General features: G+C 48.2%; 1 pseudogene; it reads right to left on the bottom strand.

Annotated features, from left to right (window-relative positions):
- Positions 1–14,695: 14,695 nt before the first annotated feature.
- On the bottom strand, positions 14,696–15,413 carry LOC115332649 (annotated as a pseudogene).
- Between the last annotated feature and the right edge of the window lie 275 nt (positions 15,414–15,688).

The raw sequence follows: 15,688 nt of genomic DNA, 5'->3' as shown, positions 1-15,688 counted from the left end.
CTTACATGTATAAAGGTGTGTAAATGTTTAATGTGTATATACCTCTAACGGAAGAAATTCTTTTTCATGTGATTACATTGCGTGCCGATGAAACGATCTGTCGATGACACGTCGTTCGATGAACTGATTTGACCGCTAATGAGTGACGACTGCCAGTAGAATTTCGGGGAAATAATTCTCCCGGCTGCCGGGAGGCTCGACCCTACCCAAGAATTACCCCGGTTTTTGTTTGTTTCTCAAAATCCTGAATTGTATACCAGCTTGTTAGTACCTCTTCAAATATTACAGAAAAAAAAAAAAAAACATGCAAGCACACAAACGTGTATATATGCCAATTAAAAGTGTGAGGTTTACATTTCTTTTATAAGGCCAATCGCTACACTTATTAGGGTGTTAGTTATGGGACACCCCACTTACATGTATAAAGGTGTGTAAATGTTTAATGTGTATATACCTCTAACGGAAGAAATTCTTTTTCATGTGATTACATTGCGTGCCGATGAAACGATCTGTCGATGACACGTCGTTCGATGAACTGATTTGACCGCTAATGAGTGACGACTGCCAGTAGAATTTCGGGGAAATAATTCTCCCGGCTGCCGGGAGGCTCGACCCTACCCAAGAATTACCCCGGTTTTTGTTTGTTTCTCAAAATCCTGAATTGTATACCAGCTTGTTAGTACCTCTTCAAATATTACAGAAAAAAAAAAAAAAACATGCAAGCACACAAACGTGTATATATGCCAATTAAAAGTGTGAGGTTTACATTTCTTTTATAAGGCCAATCGCTACACTTATTAGGGTGTTAGTTATGGGACACCCCACTTACATGTATAAAGGTGTGTAAATGTTTAATGTGTATATACCTCTAACGGAAGAAATTCTTTTTCATGTGATTACATTGCGTGCCGATGAAACGATCTGTCGATGACACGTCGTTCGATGAACTGATTTGACCGCTAATGAGTGACGACTGCCAGTAGAATTTCGGGGAAATAATTCTCCCGGCTGCCGGGAGGCTCGACCCTACCCAAGAATTACCCCGGTTTTTGTTTGTTTCTCAAAATCCTGAATTGTATACCAGCTTGTTAGTACCTCTTCAAATATTACAGAAAAAAAAAAAAAAACATGCAAGCACACAAACGTGTATATATGCCAATTAAAAGTGTGAGGTTTACATTTCTTTTATAAGGCCAATCGCTACACTTATTAGGGTGTTAGTTATGGGACACCCCACTTACATGTATAAAGGTGTGTAAATGTTTAATGTGTATATACCTCTAACGGAAGAAATTCTTTTTCATGTGATTACATTGCGTGCCGATGAAACGATCTGTCGATGACACGTCGTTCGATGAACTGATTTGACCGCTAATGAGTGACGACTGCCAGTAGAATTTCGGGGAAATAATTCTCCCGGCTGCCGGGAGGCTCGACCCTACCCAAGAATTACCCCGGTTTTTGTTTGTTTCTCAAAATCCTGAATTGTATACCAGCTTGTTAGTACCTCTTCAAATATTACAGAAAAAAAAAAAAAAACATGCAAGCACACAAACGTGTATATATGCCAATTAAAAGTGTGAGGTTTACATTTCTTTTATAAGGCCAATCGCTACACTTATTAGGGTGTTAGTTATGGGACACCCCACTTACATGTATAAAGGTGTGTAAATGTTTAATGTGTATATACCTCTAACGGAAGAAATTCTTTTTCATGTGATTACATTGCGTGCCGATGAAACGATCTGTCGATGACACGTCGTTCGATGAACTGATTTGACCGCTAATGAGTGACGACTGCCAGTAGAATTTCGGGGAAATAATTCTCCCGGCTGCCGGGAGGCTCGACCCTACCCAAGAATTACCCCGGTTTTTGTTTGTTTCTCAAAATCCTGAATTGTATACCAGCTTGTTAGTACCTCTTCAAATATTACAGAAAAAAAAAAAAAAACATGCAAGCACACAAACGTGTATATATGCCAATTAAAAGTGTGAGGTTTACATTTCTTTTATAAGGCCAATCGCTACACTTATTAGGGTGTTAGTTATGGGACACCCCACTTACATGTATAAAGGTGTGTAAATGTTTAATGTGTATATACCTCTAACGGAAGAAATTCTTTTTCATGTGATTACATTGCGTGCCGATGAAACGATCTGTCGATGACACGTCGTTCGATGAACTGATTTGACCGCTAATGAGTGACGACTGCCAGTAGAATTTCGGGGAAATAATTCTCCCGGCTGCCGGGAGGCTCGACCCTACCCAAGAATTACCCCGGTTTTTGTTTGTTTCTCAAAATCCTGAATTGTATACCAGCTTGTTAGTACCTCTTCAAATATTACAGAAAAAAAAAAAAAAAAACGATCGGAGCCGCAAAAATTCTGACAGCCCGGTTCACAGTCCTGTGGGAGACTGACAGGTGCTCGTCAGTCGCCACCATGCCTTGAAAGCAACCGGTTCCGAAGAACCGGAGCGCGCAGAGAACTTGTTGTTCCACGGCCATGGTAGACGCGATTGTCCGCCGCCTCGAAGTCCGGGCGCCGAACGAAGCTCGTCGCAGAGTCAACGCACAACGGCTTTCGATAGCCGGTACTGTCGCCGAAAGTCGTCGTCGGGGAGTTGAAAGGCGTCCCCGGTGGTCTCAGAGCGACGCCGACGGTGGCGGAAGATAAGCTCGGCCGCAGCGTACGGCACCGCCATGTTGACAAAGTTTAACTTCGCCTCGATTCGAAGCGAAGATCTCAAGCTGAAACCACGGCTCTCGCAAAGTTCGGAAACGTCACTTTGACGTCAGCGACAACTTCGACAAACGAAGTTTCTTTTTTACACAAACTTCGGAGGGATTTGGATCGTCAGCAGGTCGCCTAGGAACAATCTGCAAAGCATTAATTTTAGCTTGGCGTAGGGATGTAGGGACAAACGGTCGCTACGTCATCGGCGAAGCCGTCCAATCAGCGGGCTCCTCGCTGCCCTCACGCGCTGCACTCGCGCTTCGATGAACTTTGCAACATTCTGCCTCTGATATACAATAGTAAGGGTGCAGGCGAGCTGGTGGATGTTAACCATGTTGAATATACCTGAGTCTGGGGTAGAAAAAAACATAAAAGTCGAAGAAACAGAACGGGACAGGACGACGTCTCAAACTCAGCTACCAGGTTTATTCAGTACTCCTCCTCCTTATATTCTGCCTCTCTCAAAGAAATGAGCGTTCGAATGATTGACACCTCGCTGGGCGCGACGTCAGCGTCGCGCGATTCCAATTGGCGCGTTCCGCAAACTTCGGGCACAAAGTTGTGCTTGACGAGTTTAGCGACCCTAGGGTGCTAAACTCGTCAAACACAACTTTCTTTGTGTTATGACATATTGGGGGGGGGGGGGGGGGGGGGGGGGGGGCGGGGGGCGGGGGGGGGGGGAAGGAGCCGAAAAATTGCTGCGAAGTTTTCTTTTCTCACAAACCCGCAGATTTGTGTATCTTCGTGACGCTTTTCATTGAAGGGGCGAAAACAACCTACTGCTCCCTAGGCGCCGAACAAGAGCAGCACGAGAGAGCGGGCGGAGACGGCCGTGCATGGTTCACACGTGTCACGACAAAGATTATCAGCTGCGACCGAGATGTTTGATTGCCTCTATGATGGAGGCTCGGGTAATTGCGTTGCTGACAGTTCCGGAAGATGAGCTCTAAAGACGCGTACACCGCGCACGGCTCCACAATATCACAAAGTTCAATCTTCGCCTCGATTCCAAAGCGAAGATTTTGGCCTCAAATAACTCCGTCCCAAAGTTGTGAAACGTCACTTTGTCGTCACGATAACTTCCACAAACCACGATCTTACAGCGAGAAAATTCAGGGTATTTACAGCCTGCCTAGGTACAATTACGTCCTTTGCAAAAAGAACTCTCAGGCCGCCGCCATTTTGCGAAACGAGCGGCCCCTATCAGCCAGAAATTTCTGGCACCCCCCTGAGCTGTGGAAACCCGGTCAGCGTGACTCCCCACCTGCATTGTGCATTCAGAACCAACTTTTCATGGAAGTTTTTTTTTTTTTTCTGTTTAGGATGTTTACTCTTTGTGTGTTTGTTATCTTCCACTGTGAGAACCAGGGAATACCAGGGTTCGTAGCCTGCTCGGCCTTCGCAGGAAACGAACCAAGAGAGGGGACGTCAAGTAGCCCGCTACGCAAGCAGTTCAACATTCGTTCATTTGCTTTGAAGCTGTCCGATCGTCGTGAAGTGACTATCGTCGACACTGTATATTGAATATGCTGTGTTATTTGACACCTTTCTGAAATCCTGCTCGGATAACGCGGCACCGTAGGATACGTACAATATATGTTGTTCGATTGATGAAACTCATTGAATTTCATGTTTTGAGCGGGGAATATCCCTGCAATTCGGATATCCTGTATGGTCAAATATTTTCGACGCTTGAGACCTTTGTAGATTAACGCGGCTGACTGTACGGTGCCGTAAAAAGGTCAACATAATATAAAACAAACATTCCAGTTGCATTTGTTCTGTCGCGCACGGACCCACTAATACAGCTTTCATTTCTTCGTTTTTGTTCCCAAAATAGTACAATGCATTCTTAAAAAAAAAAAAAGAGAAAAAAAGAAAACGAGAAATTTTATTTGCCATAGAACACAAAAATAAAAAAATAGAACGCGGCAATTTAGCCTCCATCAGCGTCCGGAATTGCGCCTACGTAGGCTGCCACAGCCCACTGACGAGAAAACCCCCAGACCAGCGCAGTCGGGCAACATTGACGTAAATCGCTTCGCTCGAAACTGCCGCTGGAAAGGTCTATTGATTATTTCTAACTCGGCGTTGGGATGAAGGGACACGCGGGAGCGACGTCGTCAGTGCAGCCGTTCAATTGGCTGGCCCCACGGTGTTGCTCGCGCGCGCTCCGATGAAGCTCGCTTCGACTTTGTGTTTCACATTCTCGCTGGAATTGGAGCACCGAGAGAGCTTGGATGATTGACATTTTGTCCCGCGAGACGCCATCGTCGCGAGAGTCCAATCAGCAAGCTCCGCCAGCTTCGGCCTCAACTTTGTGTTTGACGAGTTTAGCGACCCTGTTCGGGACGCGCTACCTGAAATTACCGGTGAGACATATGGTTGTATAAAAACAATATTAATTGTGCCGAAAAACCTTGTAAACTAAAGATTTTACGAAACATTACGCGCCTATTATATATCTTGTACTAATGTCCGATTATGTTCCTACAAAAAGGTATTTTTTTCCCGTTTGTTTTTACGCAAGAACATGCTTTCTAAAATCTTATGGTGACCACAGCGAAGAAAAAAATGATTGAGCCACCATCTTGGCACCTCGAGCCTGGGACGCTTCCCGCGGCGGCGAGTGAAGCCATCGGACTGCCATCTTGCTCGTAGACGATTCGCGGTTTTGCTAGCGTTACAGAGGCTGGCAGCAGCGTGCTGAAGACACGTTTTCTACTCGTTCGTCGTCATCCGTCGAAGATTTTTAAGACCCTGTATAAGGTTGAGACTTGCCGTTGAGAACGCATGGAAAGTTTTACGAAAGCGCAGTGCCGCAGGAAAAAGCCACAACTCGTCGAAAGCAAGTTTCTCCGGTCTCGCGGCGTGATCAAAGCTTCCTTGGCACGCCGAAGTACTGCGTCCCTGTAAGATTTTGTACTACTGTTTTCGTACTACTAATTTGATTGCCATAAGCGTCTAGTAAACAAAAAAGAAATACGTGGCGCTGATGCCACCCCCTTCCCCACCTCTTCCGTCGCCACTGGACACTGGATGAAGCTCGTTTCTGGACCGCGAGTACCGCAAGTTACAAATACAGTAGTCAGAGTAAAAGTAAAATGCTGCTCCAGAGGTACACACGGCTTCACGCAAATTGCACTCGCAAAACACATCCACACGGTGCCGAAACAAATCTTGATCGGTATCCAAGCGTGCGAGGGCACAGAGACGCAGCACTTCGGCGTGCCAAGGAAGCTAATTTGATCAGGCCGCAAGACTGGTGACACTTGCTTTTGACGAGTTATACCTTTACATACGCCTTCACGCACATTGCACTCGAAACCTCCTCGAACTCGAACCTTGGCTGGTTTGCGACATCCCTTGTCATAAGCATTAGTACCGCAGTTGATCATGCTCAGACGCAGATGTCTGAACCATCGTCTACCTGCGCAACCTGTTTACTATTGTGCTTTCATCCGATAACCATTGCGCAAACGGCGAAGACGCCGCGCCGAAGAGATTTGGAATTCTGAAGCCGGATCTTCCCCTCGACTTGAAACGACCTCCCGGCCTTCCAAGATTGTGAACGGTCGAAGGACGCGTTCTGTGCAGGTCAGCTTTCCCAGGTCTCCAGTGAGGAGCCGCTAACCGCGGTCGTCTGCGAACGTGCTACACATTTTTTCCTAGCAGACGATGTGGCGGAAATGTTTAATCGAAGGAGATTTAATTTTATTTGTGAGGTCAATAATCCGCCCATACACAAAATGCCCTCTCGGAATATTTTACGAGGAGTTTGAATGTTTGATTTCAAGCGTGAACGCGGCACACGACTCCTGATCGGATGCGAGAATGCTTGGCATACGGTATGAATTAGCATATATAATAATCTAGCTGCCTTTATCGCGTAAATAAATGAATTTGTGTTATTATTCTTGTATACCTTCCGAGTCTAGACACATACAACAGTACATCGCTTATCTACCCAGCTGGAAGTGTCCAGTCACTGGACTGCGAAAAAACAAACAAATTAGTCGTTAGTTGTTTATACAGCAGGAGTTTAGTCTGCCAGAACATGGCGACATTGTTACCCACTGTAGATGAGCAATTTAGCCAGTGCGGTACAACCGCTAGCCTGGGGTCTTTAACGTGCACCACGGACGCACGATGTAGTACACATAACATATTGTAGCGGAGAAGAAGAGGACGAGCTAGCAACGTGACAGAAAGAGCGCGCGGAGGTTGGGGCAAGAATGATAGAAGATGACGGACGTTCAGTCCTGTAATTAAAGAGTTTGAAAGCATACATCTGCTTCAATATGAAACGATGCCAAATTGGGACAAAACAAAACGAGAGAGAGCTGCCTGCGTAAAGCAAGATTAGGTAAAAACTAAAGGAAGATTCATAGTTGGATCCTTATAGTGCATCCTTTAGCATGACCCATGGGAAACACTACAGATATCTTCCTTTGGGAAACGCTAACGCTGACCCCTTGACTTTTCTGTTTTGGCTTTCTCTTTTGCTTCCTCTTTTCGGCTTCGTTACGGGGACAGTTTTAGCACTTCCCAAAGTGGGACGTATGTGGAATTTCCCCAAAGAATCATGCTAACACATTCCCTAAGGATCCAGCAATGGAGTTTCCCCTGATTTTTTTTTTCCGCCTACTTGGATTAGCGCCAGTACTTGGTTCACACTTCATACCTGCGAGTTCAGACTCGCCCCAGCATCTGCGCCCGCATTGGCTTCCGCCCCGTGACGTCACCTCCTTCTTTGCCTTAGTCCTTCCCTATACTCTCCTCTCTACGTGGCGCGCTTCCCTTTTCACTGTTTTATTCACAGACGGACTCTGTCAGCTTTTCCCTGTCACGTGGACACTAATGCTGACGCACTAAAAAATTACACCATCTCCCCGAGGGGAACCATGGGGTGATGCGGAGCATCGCGGATCGTTATTAACGGTGTTATTAGGGAGTTTTCGTAGACCGCGCTGACCCCTACGCTAAGCGTTCCGCAACGAAGAAGTTGGTATTGCGCTTGCGCGCCGATAGCCTTGACTGTGGAGTTCCCGCTATCGTAGCGGGTTGCGGAGGGCCTTGCGGGACGGCGAAAACTATCTACGAAAACCCCCTATTAACGTTGTTTGTGGGGTGGTGCTGACGCTTGCTTGCGCCAACCCACTAACTGACGGGACTGTTGCTTCCATCACACTTCATCGGAAGCCTGCGGAGAGAAGTGGAGTCAACAGCGGGTGAACTGAACGCGCGCAGAAAATTGGTTTGCTCTTTATGTTTATACAGCCTTGATGGAGATGCGCCTCAACGGGTAATCGGTCTCTTAGCTGAAGATAAGAAATTTAGCCAGTGCAGAACAACCGCTCACCTGGGATTTTTAACGTGCATCACGCAGTAGTGATCACACGAACGCGTGCCTGTACGAAACTCATCCAGATCGAAACGGGCGGGGGCGGCGGGGATCGAACCCAGGAAGTTCCACGGAAGCTTTCGCTCCACGCTCCGAGTAGGCGCGTTAGCCCACTCGGCCACTAGAGAGTTTTAGTAATACGTATAGGAGCAAACGCAGACCCCATACGTTAACGTTGCGTCCTCTACACTGCGCATGCGCCATACGTACGTACTGCGGCGAGCCTTGCGTACGTACGCTCGCTATCGATTTTTGCGAACGTACGTAGCGGTCCCCTGCGTGCCATCTCGTTGCTCTCGTCGCGCACGGGAGAGCGCGAGACTAGCCCAGTTTGAAAAATGGCGGCGGTGAGGCAAACCAGCGGAAGTGCTACGCGCATTGTACGGGTTCGCTTTACCATTGAAGATGGCATCAACCTCCTCAAAGAAGTCAACGCGACGAACCCTTTCGAGCACCCACAAAGATGGGTGTCGATAGCCAAGAACGTTGGCCACGCCGTCGAACCCAAAAAGGTGTTTACCGTGCGGTCGGTACAAAAAAAAAAAAAACAAAAAAAAAACACGTACACAACAGGCACACGAAAACACGCACTTCCGTCCTTCCGTAACAAAGCGAGGAGAATCGGGGCATTGGATTTGCTTGACCGAATACCCACCTTAGATTGTTTGAAGCAGTTTACAGGAGCACATCTAGATGGCGCTACAAGTCTTTACGTATGCGTTCTTCTTCCGCTGTACTAAAAGTGCGTATTCGACGCGCTCCGTGACGTTCCGTCGACGCAACGTTAACGCTAACGTAGGGGGTTTGCGTTTGCCCCTATACGTATTACTAAAACTCTCTACTTCCTCCCCTGAACGCACGCAGCGCGCTACCGCTGCTTATATTCACACTTGAAGGAGAGGAGACTAGAGGAGGAGAGTTGCGCATGCGCGCGCGGTGTGAGTAGAAGCGAACGCACGCGAAGTGCACGCAGCTGGGAGAGAGAGAGAGCGGAGAGAGTAACGCGCAGCTGTTCGAGAGAGGGAAGGAGGAGAGTTGCGCATGCGTAGTGTGAGTGCGGACTACGACGCCGCGGGACATAGACCCGAGCAAGAGATGCTCCGCATCTAAAAAGCGATGTGTTTGGAAATCCTTTTGTACAAATAACCCATTGCTCTGTCACCGCCCTCTTTGGTGCTTTACAAAACTGTCCTGAAGATTTATTCTACCATCGCCCCCAGGGCCCATTTGCTGGTGGATGCGGGTACCTCTCCCAGCGGTTAAAACAACCGCAGGGAGCATTTGTGGGGTCACGTCAGCGGTTCCATGGGGACAAGAAACTAAAGGTACTTAGCGCTACAGGCAAATGGTTGCCTCGCTTTGATTGTTCGAGCAAAAGGGTGAACAAGCTTGAAATGTAAGTGAAATGAATCCATTCGTGTACTTGAGGAGCGACATGTAAAGTTATTTCTGGGCAAGGTCGTATTCATTTAGAATTACTTGGGTGGCCTCTGATCTGTCTAGTAGAACGCGACATGTGTCTCTTGATGACACTGACTCCCTTACTACTTTCAGTAACATCGGAGGTACCACAGGGCTTTGTGTTGGGGCGATCGTTAAGGACAATCATGTTCCGGTTAAATTATTCGCTTATGACTGTGTTATTTACTCTCAAATAAAATCACCCAAAGATTAGGTAATGCTCATCGAGGCATGAACGAAAATTAAGGAATGGTCAGACAAATGGCAAATGAAAATAAACCATGATAAAAGCGTTGCGAAATCAATAACCTGGAAAAAGAATCCTTTGAAATATAGCTGTTCAATAAATGCGAACCCCATCAGATTTGTTGACCACTACAAGTACCCTGGAGTGAAAATAACTAGTAAACTACTTTGGAACCAGCATATAAATGGCATAGCTAATAAGGCCACGGGAAAATTGTATAGACTTAGATGCACCTTAAAATTCGCGGACAGCGAAAAAAAAAAAAAAGGGCTTGAGGAAGATTTAAGCAGTTCTAATGAGTTGTGAATGCCAAAAGCACTTCTTATTTCGTCTGCGGCGCATTTGCGCCGACGGCAGAGCGCGCACTCTCCTCGCCGCTCTGCGCACTCTCCTCGCCGCTCTGACCTTGAACGCTTCGTGTTACCGGCGCGCTGACGGCGCGGACATGCAGCGCCATCGGGTGGCGGTCGTTGAAACTGACGCGCAGCGGCCAATGGGAGCCTCGCTCTTTGAAACTATAAAGCGCGCCAGCCAATGGGACCGAAGCCAAAATTCACGTTCATTTGATATCGGGGAAACTAGGTGCCGTTTTGTTAGGCTTTTCGCGTGGTTTCAAAGCTGGGAGCCGGCTTCACTTGGAGAAGGGAGTTAAAGGGGCCCTGCAAAACTTTTTTTTACTTTTTTTAACTTGCACCGAACCTGAGCGCACTGAACGTAGTAACTTAATGAAACTTTCCTTTCCTCGAATTTCGCTTTATTTTAAAAGTTATAGGCAACTTAAAATTACACAAATAAGCAAAAAATAACCTCCTTCTTGATGTCCTTGGTTGCTTGAGTGGCCGTGAACTAGCGGAGGGGTAGTGAGCTCAGTGCGCGGTCACGGCTGCCGCACTCCGAGTCGACGGCTCGAGAGGGCGCCTGATCCCACTACCCCTTTCTAGTATGCGCCGCCTTTTTCACCGCTTGGTGGCGGGTATGTCGACGGGTCATTTCTTGTTTCCGTGCCTTCTAAACTGCATTTGTTTTGTTTTTTCTGATCCGAAATACTGAACAAAAACGTATTTTATAAATAATTGAAACGGTTCGCCCCACTTATATTGTGTATTTCGACTAAAAAGAAGCTTTTAGCAGCTCTGACCAGTAGTAAGCCCAGGATGGCACGAATTACGGCATGTGATTTTGCGCTGAACTCGAGTTGTCGCAGCTTGGGGGCTGTCAACAGCTGTCAACAACTTCTGCCGACGTGCCTGACAAAAAAAAAAAAAAAAAAAAAAAGCGAGTTCTTTTTGTTGTTTTGTTTGCTGCGTCGTTCTGCGTCCTGCGTTCACGACCGGAGCATTGCAAAAAGATACAGCGATCATCTTATAAGACCGCGTCTACTTTCAAAAGTCGCATCTCGGAACAATAGCCATCGCCCGTGCTGCGATAGGAACCAAAATGGCGGCACCAACGAGCCGCAGTCACGCAGACAGATGTCACGTCACGCGACCAAACGTATGACCGTCTTTGCGGCGTTGGACAGCGGTAGAAAAGAGGGCGGATACTCTGAGCTTTAGTATAGTGACAGATCCGCTTATTAATGGATTGCGGCTGCGTAAAGAACGTGAACAACACAACGAGGCATGCAGTCGTGGACTTTCCGAACGAGGCGCGATCTTGTTTCAATCTCCCGTCGCACCTTGCCCCGAGAGTCTGTCGTCGACGTCGTCATTTCCGAGCCTCGAGGAAAACGCCGAAGCGGATGACGCCCCTCGGCGATATTTCCCACGCGACAAAGCCGCAATTGACCCCGTAAGTGATGACGTCACAACAAGGCGTCTGGGTCCATACAAAGCGTTGCTAGGGATGTTGCTATGGACAAATGCATGGAGACTCCACATGAGGCTAGATTTTTGCTTACGAGTAAGTAAATAATTTTTTGTAAGCAACCTAACTTCTTGATGTCTAATTATGATGTTCATGTCGTCTCAGTGTCGTATTGCAACAATGAAAGCCATTTCTGAAGTATTCCACTCCGCTTTGCTTTGGTAGCAGACGACACGATAGATTTGCTGGCCTCTGTTGCAGCGGGCGTCTTCATTGAATAGCGTCGGTAAACAAGCGACAAAAACAAGTGCATTGCCGTGGCCGTAGTGGCCTTCGCATTGTGCGTTTTTTTTTTTCTGTGAAGAACCCAGCTTGGTTCAGAGGGGTGAAAATGCCGTAAAATTAAACCACGTCATGCAGATCATTCACGACGACGACCTGAAGTGCATTACCGGCGTAGTGCAGGCCAGCAGGAGGAACAAATCGTACGCCTTCAAGGTAATTCGTTTATTATTGTTATTATTATTGTTATTGAGGTTGTCAGGTTATTAAAGAATTCCACGTCTATCGCGATATTTCAGTAACCATTGTAGCGATGGTTACAACCAGGTACGAGGCACCCTCACGTAGCGCGAGTCCACAAACAAAATTTGGGAACTCGACCGATCGCCTGAAGTGCTTTTCTCACGGGTCCAATGCGATCTTTGAGCAGACGATCATCTCGATCGACGCCCGGACTTTCGATAAACCATATTTTGCATCGCACCCCACTATGAATTCTTTTAAGTTAAGAACAAATGCAACATCAGAATATCGTCCTTATTCACACGATTCGAACGACAGCGCCAGTTTGGCTCCCGGCGTGTGGCAGACGGCATACTTCTTGCATTCGTCGTCTGCTGCAGGTATCTTGAGGACCGGAAGTTGCAGCCGTAAATATTTCAGAAACAAGCGATTACCGGCTAACCTCTGTCGGAACATATATGACATTAAAGCTTTCTATATCTGTGATTTTTAGAAGTTTAAATCCTACTCCCGATTTTTGAACGGTGGGGTTTTCGTAGCGAAACCTGTCACATGTATTTGTCCATAACAACGACCCTAGCAACGGTTTGTTTGGACCCATGACGTCACACTTACGGAGTCAATGCTGGATTTTCTACGTCACGTGCCGGCGGCCGGCGCAGGGAAGGCTACACACGAGTGCTGCGGTCGGGACTTGCGTTCTCAAGTCTCGCACACCAGTCCCAGTAACGTGGAAACTTCAGCACTCCAGCCTTGTCATCTATGAGGTGTTGGCTGGACGCCCCTGAAGACATCGTACTCGGAGCTGATTTGAACTGCGGTGGCTGAGACGCGTTTCCGATCGACAGTCCTGGATAAACCCCCGAACGGAACAGGCGAATGCCCACGCAAGCGTGCTGGCCCCCAGTGAGTGACGTATGTAGTCCAGCAGCACGGCCTTGGTGTCTTTGGCCAGGCTCCCGAGACTACCGGGCGAGCGGGGAGGCCTCCTGGCACGGCAAGGAACGTGGCCGTTGCTACACCGGCCGGCGGCCGGAATGGCATTTCTTTGGACGTTGCCCCTCGGCACTTAATCGGCGCATCTGGCTCGAATTACAAGAACAAAAGCGTGAGCGTATTAAATCGACTACCACATCCCCGAAGAAGGACGTAGCGGTCGACCTCGGCGGTCGGCGTCGAGGACCTTGAGTGATGGACTCTCTCGAAGCGACCTTCGGGGGACAATTCAATCGGGCTTCCCCTCGATGCTTCCGAGCAGCACGGTCTTCATTTCGGCTAGTTGATGTTGATTTGGACAGCGTCTTTAGCCAATAATGCATAGAAAAGAAGGCCCGGGTGTGACGTCATCATTAGTGGACCTTTGACCCGCCCCAAGCCACAAACACGCCGAGGTTTGACGAGAGTCGCCGCAGAGCGGCACGCGCGTCCGTTTTTGCGTCGCCGCCTGATGGCGTGCCTCTCTTTGTGAGACGCTGCAAACACGCGCCGGCGGCCACGCTGACGCAAGTTAGTAGGCGCTGCTGGGTCTCTGTCTTCTAGGTGGTACGCGGAGCGCAAGTTCGTCTGCTCTTGCGCAGGAGTCGTGGTGACGCCAGAACGCCGAGCTCTTATTGGCTGATAAAAAAAAAATAGTGGGTAGACCACGATGCATTTAGCATGGAGGTCTACACCCGCCATCCTTCCAATGAAAGCCAATCAGAGCTCGGGGTCGTTCTGACGAAACCGAAACTCCCGCGCAAGAAGCTGCGTCGTCTGCTTGGTCATTGTCTTCCGGCCGTTGTTTCCTGCTTATACCCGTTTTCACCTCAAGAAAAAGGCAAGGTTTGTTCATTGTTCATACGTCACCTTGCACTCCGGGGCCACAAAAGAAAATGCTAACTATAATTTAAACCTTGAAGTTGGTTTGAATTAGCAATAGTTAATTCGTTCGGGTGGATTATGAGGTAAAGCAAACCAGTTACGTTCAGTTATTGCTTACATTTTATTAGGATATAACTGAGCAGTAAATTCAGAGTTATGGAAAATTGCCAATTTTTGTAGCGAGATTTGAAGAATCACCGAGGTGTGAAGCTCGATTGTTAAATAAATTAAAAGCTATAAAACCTGCTTTTGCATTTGCATTAAGAAACATTTGGTTTCTTAATGCAAATTGCTATTAAATATGCCAACATTTTCAAGTAGAACCGAATTTTTAAGTTTTTTTTGTATTTTTTTTTTTCGTTTACGCTGTACCCTTGTGGTACGTTATGGAAATCGTTTCGTTAACCTAACGCGACATAAAATTGTGAACGTTATAGTAAATATTAACTTTCTTGCATTTCAACATTACCTTATGAGAACTGAAAGGAGGAGGAGGAGGAGGAAACTTTTTTATTCTTCCGGGATCAGGTATTGGGGGTGGTGGAGGCCCAGAGGGCCGCCGCGATCGCCAGGGCCCGGGAGGTGGTCAGGACTTGGGCTGACTCCTCCGGGTCGCGCAACATCTGCTCCCAGAGGTGAGGGGAGGGAAGAGGGGGGTATGGGTCTGCGGGGCATTCACAAAGAGAATGGTAATGAGTGTCGAATGCCCCGCAGGCAGGACAGGCGGGGGTGGTAAAGAGGTGTGGGTGAGTGTGTATTAGTTGTGTTCGGTGGGGGAAAGTGTGTGTTTGTAAGAGGCGCAGCATGTGTGCTGCCTCTTGGGAGAGGTGGGGGTGCGGAGGTGGGTATTGGCGGCGGAAGAGGCGGTAGTGTAGGGTAATATCCCTGTATTGCACGAGGGAGGTAGGCTTGCCTGCAGGGGCATCGCGTGTAGGCGCAGTTGAAACGGCGGCTCGGTCGATAAGCTCGCGAGCGCGATCGTGCACCATCTCATTAGCGCCTACGCCTGTGTGGGCTGGTGTCCACAGCAGGGTCACGGTGTCGGATGGAGGGTTGTTGGTGAGAATTTGGAAGGCCATGGGGGAGATATTCCCGCGAATAAAATTGCGGATGGCCTGCTGAGAATTGGGGGTTGGGGCTCTGGGCGAGCGCAAGGGCAATGGCCGCTTCCTCCGCCGTGGTTGTGTTTGTAGTGAGGATGGTGGCCGCCGTGACGTTTGGTGGTGGATGTTGGCCGAGAACAGTTACACAGTGTGCAGGTTTGTGAGGGTAGGGTGTGGCATCAGTGTATAGTGTGCATGGTGATGGTGGGTATAGTTTGGCGTGGATTTTGGCTCGTGCTAGTCGCCGGGCTTTATGGCAAGTTGGGTGCATGTGGCGAGGGATTGGGTGGACTCGGATGCGGTTACGTATGTGCGGTGGAATGGGGAGTGGGGGATTGGGATGATGGGGGGGGGGGGGGGGGTATGTTTACAGTGTTAAGAATGTAGTGCCCTGTGGGTGAGGATGCGAGGCGGGTGAGTTGGGACACGTGGTGGGCGTCTAGGTGTTCGCGTATTGTGTTGTGTATGCCGAGGTCGAGCAGGCGGTACGTTGGGGCGTGAGGGGGGAGTAGGAGAGCATGTCTATATGTCTTCCTGAGGAGCGCA

The sequence above is a fragment of the Ixodes scapularis genome, unplaced genomic scaffold (genome assembly GCF_016920785.2).
Source record: "Ixodes scapularis isolate PalLabHiFi unplaced genomic scaffold, ASM1692078v2 PGA_scaffold6__148_contigs__length_123643588, whole genome shotgun sequence".
Classification (NCBI taxonomy): Eukaryota; Metazoa; Arthropoda; class Arachnida; order Ixodida; family Ixodidae; genus Ixodes; species Ixodes scapularis.
Note: the sequence above shows the minus strand (reverse complement) of the source record. Positions and strands in the feature narration are given on the sequence as shown.